The 7,837-nt window shown below is 42.5% G+C and overlaps 1 long non-coding RNA gene across 1 annotated transcript; it reads right to left on the reverse strand.

Moving 5' to 3' along the window:
* Positions 1 to 709: 709 nt before the first annotated feature.
* Positions 710 to 7,525, reverse strand: LOC139020117 (uncharacterized). Its single transcript, XR_011473193.1, has 4 exons — positions 7,352 to 7,525; positions 4,423 to 4,688; positions 3,217 to 3,375; positions 710 to 2,388 (listed from the first exon to the last, which is right to left on the reverse strand). It is a non-coding gene; the product is annotated as an uncharacterized lncRNA (long non-coding RNA).
* Positions 7,526 to 7,837: the final 312 nt, after the last annotated feature.

Genomic DNA, 7,837 nt, shown 5'->3' on the forward strand with positions numbered 1-7,837 from the left:
CAGAGCCAGTCCCCTGACACTCACCACACTGTGGGCATTTTAATTTATCTGCATACAGCATTTTAGTTATCTGTTTATTTGTTCAACTAAATCTGAGTCACATACACCTGGTATTGATTCCTAACCAAATATAAAATATAAAATATCTTCCCCCATATAGTAAGAAGACTAAAGAACAATATGTTTTCCAGACCAAAAGGACTGAAATTAAAAATCTTATCGTTCTATTTACAAGCAATCTTAAGATAACGAAGACAAAAGAGACAATTCATCTAACTGCACATCCATGGAATCTAGTAAACATGCAATCATCCTTTGGAGAATTTAAGATAGAAACATAGAAGCAAAGAATTAGTCTGAGCCCAGCCAGCATGGCTCTGTGGTTAAGCATCGACCAATGAACCAGGAGGTCACAGTTTGATTCCAGGTCAGGGCATATGTTTGACTTGCAGCCTCAATCCCCAGTGTGGGTTGTGCAGGAGGTAGCCAGTCAATGATTCTCTCTCATCATTAATGTTTTTATCTTTCTCTCCCTCACCCTTCCTCTCTGAAAAATAAAAATACATATTTAAAAAAACAAACAAACACTTGTTGGATATCGTCATGCCACTTTCACAACTACACTAACCATATGGTTACATGGGCGGGTGAGGGGGGGGGGAAATATCAAAATGGTAACCGGTGCCCTAGCTGGTTTGGCTCAGTGGACAGAGCATTAGCCTGGAGACTGAAGGGTCCCAGGTTCGATTCCAGTCAAGGGCACATGCCCGGGTTGCGGGCTCGATCCCCAGTAGGGGGCCTGTAGGAGGCAGCCGATCAATGATTCTCTCTCATCATTGATGTTTCTATCTTTCTATCCCTCTCCCTTCCTCTCTGAAATCAATAAAAATATATATTTTTTAAAAAATGGTCACTGGCTTCAACACTCCTGGACAAAAATGCTTTTACACATGCCCTCAAGTTTAGAAATAATTCAGTTTAGGAATAATTCAGTTCCCAGTATATTGTTAGAAGGGTACAATGTTCATCAGGAATCAGTTAATGGGGGAAAACACAAAAAAGCAATGTCCAGGTACCAAGATTGCAGTGCTTATCACTAAGGAATTTAACATTAGTCAAAAAGTCTTGAAATCTCTTGTCAATAGCCCAACAATTAATTCAACTGCTATAAATATATTCTCCCCCGCCCCAAAACTTTTTATTCTAAAAATATTCAGTAAGAAAAGTTGAAATAATACAGTGAACACCTGTTTCATTTAAATCTAACAGTTGTTAAGGCCTAGCTGGTTTGGCTCAGTGGATAGAGCATTGGCCTGCCGCCTGGTCCTGGGTTTGATTCCAGTCAAGGGCACATACCCAGGTTGCGGGCTCAATCCCCAGTAGTGGGCATGCAGGAGACAGCTGATTAATGATTCTCTTCTCACCATTGATGTTACTGATGTTCCTCTCTCTCCCTCTCCCTTCCTCACTAAAATCAATAAAAAATGTTTTAAAAATAAACAAATAAATCTAACAGTGGTTACCATTATGCCATATCTGCTTATGTGCATGTGAGGGATTTGAGTGGGGGGTGCTGACTACCTGAAAATCCCCCACATCATGACTTCATCATGCATTTCCCCAAAATAAATATTTTCTCCTATACACCACAAAACCATCATCTTGCCTAAGAAAATGTTTCTAACATCACCTAATATTTAGTCCATTTGCAACTTTTTCAAATTTTCCCCAAAATGTTTTTTTAAGACAATTTTCTAGAACCAGGACTCAATCAAAGCTCATTCAACATGGTGTAAAAAATATTGCATTTGGTGATGTCCTTTTAACCTAGAATAGGCTCCACCTTTTGTCCCCCTCCATGACTAACTCTTTAAGGAGACCAGAATGTAGACTATCCCATATTCTGGATCTGTCTAATTGTATCTCATAGTGTTTTTTTCTTTAAGTCTTTATTATAGAAAATTTCAAATATATACAAAGTAAACAGAGTAACATAATAAATCTCTAACAGCCAGCTTCAATAATTCTCAATTTCTGGTGGTTCTTGTTTCATCCATACCTCCACCTATTCCTCATCTCATTTTACAAACTGATCCTCTAGCCCCCATACTTCCTATAACTGGAAGGTAGGTCTACATATTCATGTCAAATATTCTGGGGTAGAAAACTGAGTAGATGACATCATGTCTCCATGCCACATTACAGCTGTAGGTATAAAAGAGTCCTCTGTCCCCTATTAGTGATGGTAAACCCACCAGGTTGTGGAGGTGGAGAACAACATGCAGCTTCAAAGTAGAGATGCATTTGTTTCTTCACTTTGGGTGACACCTTGGTGCCATGCTAACACCTTTCACGCAATGGCATCACTATCCCATTTACAATCCTTGTCTGAAAAAGAGGTTACACTGGAATAAGAGGCTACACAGAATAGCGATTTTCAAATTCTACCATTCCTTCTATATTTATTAGCTGGTATTCTTCTTTAAATAAGGGTTTTCCTTTATTAACTGGAGATGAACTGCAAGGCTTCCTAAAAAGGCAGGGCAAATGCTTAATTCTGTCCCTTTAATTACTAATTTTTATTTGTTTTTACTCTTTTTTATAATCAGTTAGAAATATGTGTAGTTTACATATAAATATACATTTAAATTTATATATAAATTTATGAAATATAAATACATATACAAATATATTTTCATTGACTTCAGAGAGGAAGAGATAGAAACATCAATGATGAGAAACTTTGATCAGCTGCCTCCTGCATGCCCCCTACTGGGGATCGAGCCAGTAACCCGAGCGTGTGCAATGACAGCAAATTAGATTTTTTTTTTCCTTTCCCTTACTCTCTGAGTATTTTTACTATGAACCTGATTTTTACTTATTCAACACTTTGCAACCAAATATAATCATGTGCTAATATATTCTTATACCCTTAAATTTAAGTCTTATACATTTTTTGGCAATAACTAATTGAATTACTCAAGTGTTTAAACATTACCATTAAATTGACAAAGAACAGTGTAAAAAAATGATACAGAAAATAAATTAAATGTTTATTTCCCTGCCATTATCTTCACTACATGTTAAAACAAATATCTAACTACTGGGATCATTATATTTTGTTTTTATTATTTCTGTTAAATTTTAAAATAAAAGCTTTGTTTTTTAAAAAATTACTCAATAATCAATCAAATACTAAAATTCAAATCAACTCACCTGTTGAACAGGACTATTAACTGTACAGGCCTTGTAAAGAGCCAATGCCTGGCTTGTACTTCCTTTGCTCCAGATCACCATATTTCCAGCCACATAGAGTTCCTTGTCATAATCCACTTCTCCAATTTCACTTCCGCCTCTCCTTAACTGCCAGCTTTCCTTAAAAATTTACATACATAAGACATGTTTAAGCAGTTTTTATTTCTTTTGCAACATTATGGAGCAAGATTTATTAATTCAAATTGAACAGCAATCCAGATACAAGTCTCCTACTCTCTGTCTGTGGAGTAAGACTCAGTCCAAGCCCAACTCTTAGGTTTGGTGCCACTGATTAACAGAGGAGGGGGTGTGGGTGTATGTATCATACTATATCTTACAGGATTTCAAAAATGAGAATTTACCTCAAGAATTCTCTATATTAAGTATTTTATTATTACATTACCATTTTATGCTGCCAAAAATATAAACAAAAATTAGAGCTTATCTATATATCCAAAAATTAAGCCAACATTCTTGGGAGACTGAAGACATATTAAGCATATGGGGGGTGAAGCAGAGGGGGCAGTGAAGTGCACATGGGACACTGGGGGGGAGCTTACCCACCATGCAGATTTCCCTGCTTCACAACTGCATATACATTCACCTTCCTGCCCTTGTGCCAACCATCAAAATGAACAGGGCAGAGAAAGGTTTGGATTCCTAACTACAGACTTCCGCTCCTGGAAATTTTGGTATCCCAAAAGGGATACAGAAATGGAATTAAGATGAGAAAGACTGACTGTTTAACATGCACTTACTTCTCATTCCCCTGTTTAAAAACTAGTACTGTATCTACTTATGTGGCATTTCTTTTCTCCTCTAGAAACATGTAAGTTTTTGGCAGCAAGGGACCATTGCTAACTCTACTATCTAACCATCAAATAACATGAAATCTGGTTCCACATACTAAGTGAAGAAAAAGAGATTTAAATGGACCATAATCATAGTGACTCTCATTATAAATCCCTGAGTTATATGTCTAAACAGCCATGACACTATAATACAATTAAGGTCATTATTTTTAGCTTTGATAAAAATTAGCAAATCTTAACCTATACCCTAGAAGTAGCATCATACTCATTTCTCAGTTGCACCTGGGTAGCCTTAAATTACAAGTAGATCGAATCTCTCTACATTTCAAAAGCAAACTGAGAATCTTAATAAAACCTTCTGTTTTTCGTGGAGTGTAACCTCCTGCAGGAATCCCACCAAGCCAGCAGCACCATCAGACGACCACAACTCAGAGGCTGGCTGCAGCTGCCGAAGCTGAAGGTTCAAAGCATCAGGGTGGTGTTTGCAGTGGTCTCGACAGAAAGGAACAAATTTCTGCAAATCCACAGCTGCAATCATTGTTGCCCTTTCTTCAGAGAAGTTCAACATGGCTTTCAGATATCAACATTATTTCTGTATGAATTCAAACACATTCTGGCCAGCTGGTGGAATCAAAATGAGAAGAAAATTATCAGAAGTTTACAGAAGAGCCATTAATCCTTAGATGAGTGTCATACAATCCTATCACATTGTAGGTGTACAAGTAATCATAACATCAAAGGGCATTCCAGATCTGATTCTTTCAGGTAATTAGTTACCATTTCATAGTTACCTTACACTATCAGTACATAATTAACATTACAGCTACATGTTAGTTGCTGACAAAATCAACTGTAGGAAATCACTGGGCTGAGAGATAAACACTTATGTCCGACAATATTGATCCTACATTTCCTACTACTACTCACTAATTTCTCCACATTTCGAATTTAAGGATTTAGACAAGTTTTACTTTACAGTAAATGGCTCTCAATATTTAAGGGCATTTCTGTTCAAATGCTGGAACAACATTTAAAAAGCACACCTAGCCCTGGCCGGCTTGGCTCAGTGGATAGAGTGTCGGCCTGCGGACTTAAGGGTCCCAGGTTCGATTCCGGCCGAGGGCACATGCCTGGGTTGCAGGCTCGATCCCCAGTAGGGGGTGTGCAGGAGTCAGCCGATCAATGATTCTCTCTCATCATTGATGTTTCTATCTCTCTTTCCTTCTCCCTTCTTCTCTGAAATCAATAAATATATTTTAATAAATAAATAAATAAATAAATAAATAAAAAGCACACCTAACAGAACAGTGGCATATTGAAATGAAACAAAAACTACATATCATTTTTAATTCATCAAAAGTTGAACCACTTGATGCTTTAAGAAACTATTAAATGTCATCATTAATTTTGAGCCTCAATCCACCTAAACATATAATGGCAAGCAATTCCAATTTCTGGTGCAAACCCAAAAGACCAAGGCATGAATAAAATAATTGGCAATGGAACAGTCATGCTTGTTTGCAAACTTAACAGTTCCAGCTTTGAAAGAACATCATCTACTACAGTTCAGCTTATTACTACAAAGAAGTGGATGAGCTGTGGGTGGAAACAGCCCTCACCCCTTACTTCCAGAACATTTCTACGAACAGTAACTGACAGCCAGTCAAATTCGGACACTGTAGAAGGTGGATGCCAGTTCGGTCTCAGAGACAACTCTTATATGAAAAACGGTTTTGTGGCATAGCAGTTAAGCTGCAATCCTCAAATACAGGAATAAAAACAAACATTCATGTCAGCACTAGACAACCTTTAAAAACAGTGTTTGAAATGGCTTTCACATCACAAACAGTTTGATTTTGTTTCTCCTCTGAGGTCTTTTTGGCACCAGCAGCTTTCTTGGCTGAAATATCTGAGCCTGTGGTTCCCATGCAGCTCCTCAGGCTTGCAGTTATGTTTTCTGTGAATTAAGTTATTCCTGAGATAACGGTTATGTCACATTCATGACACTTTTTCCTCCTTCTGATCAGTCAGTTTTGAGAACACTTAAACCTGGGCCATGACTGAGATAGTGCCTGTGGGAGCCTAATCCGAGTACGCCAGATGTTCAAGGCCAATCTGAGCAGGAGAACCCTAATCAGGATGTTCAAGGCCAATCTAAGCAAAGACACAGAGATTGTACTGAACACACTGGGCAGGAGTACCTTACTATAACCCAAATACTGATGTCACTATTTCGCAGGAAGCCTTTGTGTCTAAGTTAGTATAAAGGTGTTACTAACCAGCCGGTGCGCGTCTGCTTGGTATGGCTCCTGTTTGCTACTGTATTAGCAAGGGCTGCTTGGCCCAGCCACTGTGTGAAGCTACTTTGAAGAACTGTTTTGTCTGCTGGCTCCTTGTTAGCAATGGCTACATGGCCTGCAAAAAAGACTCTCCTGCCCTAGCCGGTTTGGCTCAGTGGATAGAGCATGGGCCTGCATACTGAAGGGTCCCAGGTTTGATTCCCGTCAAGGGCATGTACCTTGGTTGCTGCACATCCCCAGTAGGGAGTGTGCAGGAGGCAGCTGATTGATGTTTCTCATGTTTCTAACTCTCTATCCCTCTCCCTTCCTCTATGTAAAAAAATGTAAATTTTTCTTTTAAAAAGACTCTCCTATATGCCTCTGTCTTCTCATGTCTTCTTTGTCTACTACCCGGCGTCCACGGGGGTACAGCCCCTGGCAGAGGACTGTGCACCCCACATAGCCTTATAAAACTTACACAAAAAACCCACAAAATCCAGCCGGTCTTCCTATATTCTAGTCAACAGGATAACCAACATACTAACACTCTGAGAGGAAGCCACAGAATCAGTGATTAAAGAATCGCCTGCGCAGAACAATGACCACTTTGTGCTGATTAGTATATTTAGATCTTTTCAGTCCCATCTGTGTGCGCGCTTCCCGGGGCCCCTGTAACAGCACCGCGTTGAACTGATGCGCTCGCATGGAGACCGCGGCCTCGCTTCCTGGGAACAAGGACCTGCCAGGGGCACCGGAACCGGGTCGGGCGGAAGGGCCCCGTTAGGGGCCTCAGGGTCGGCGAGACCCGCGGGCTGAGCCGGGACCTCAGGCGGCGCCGGCTGCGGGGCGGGCCCGCCCGGACACCGCGCTCAGCTCGGAAGGAGGCCGGGGGGCGGTGCGGGAAGGGGCGCCGCGGAGCCCAGCCCCCAGGCCACGCCGCCCGGGGCGGTCGGGTGCGGGGTCAGGGACACGCGGCGACCAGCAGCGCCGCCGGCCCGGCCTCACCTGAGTCACTCGGGACGCGTGAGGCGCGGGAGCCCGGCTGCGCCCCCGGGGCCACAGCAGAGTCGGTCACGGGGACTCCGCCGCCGCCGCAGCGTTTCCTCCCGCTCCGTCCCCCGCTCCCGGGAAACAGCGAGCGGCAGCTGAGGACCGCGGGCGTTGGCTCCCGCTCTAAAACCAAACGACGGGACCCGTCTTAGTGTCCCGTCCTGCTTTGCGCCGGGCCCGGGGGCGGGGCCTGGAAGGACCGGGTCTCGCGGGAGGCGCCCCAGTCCGCGGTCCGGCCTCTGCTCGCCTCGGGGAGGCTGCTGGGGCCGCCCGCCGGTACCGCCTCCGTCCCCAGCGCAGCGTGGAGCCAGAACCAGGACCCGGTCAGCTGGAGTCTGAGCTGTGACAGGACCGTCCCTGCCTCTCCGTCTGCGCCGGGTCCTGTCACTACGAGCCTGAGCTGCCTCCACCCTGAACTGCCGCACTTCCAGGCTGGTTTTG

The sequence above is a fragment of the Myotis yumanensis genome, unplaced genomic scaffold (assembly GCF_028538775.1).
Source record: "Myotis yumanensis isolate MYYU_CA2020_CCGP unplaced genomic scaffold, mMyoYum1.0.hap1 SCAF_11, whole genome shotgun sequence".
Lineage (NCBI taxonomy): Eukaryota > Metazoa > Chordata > Mammalia > Chiroptera > Vespertilionidae > Myotis > Myotis yumanensis.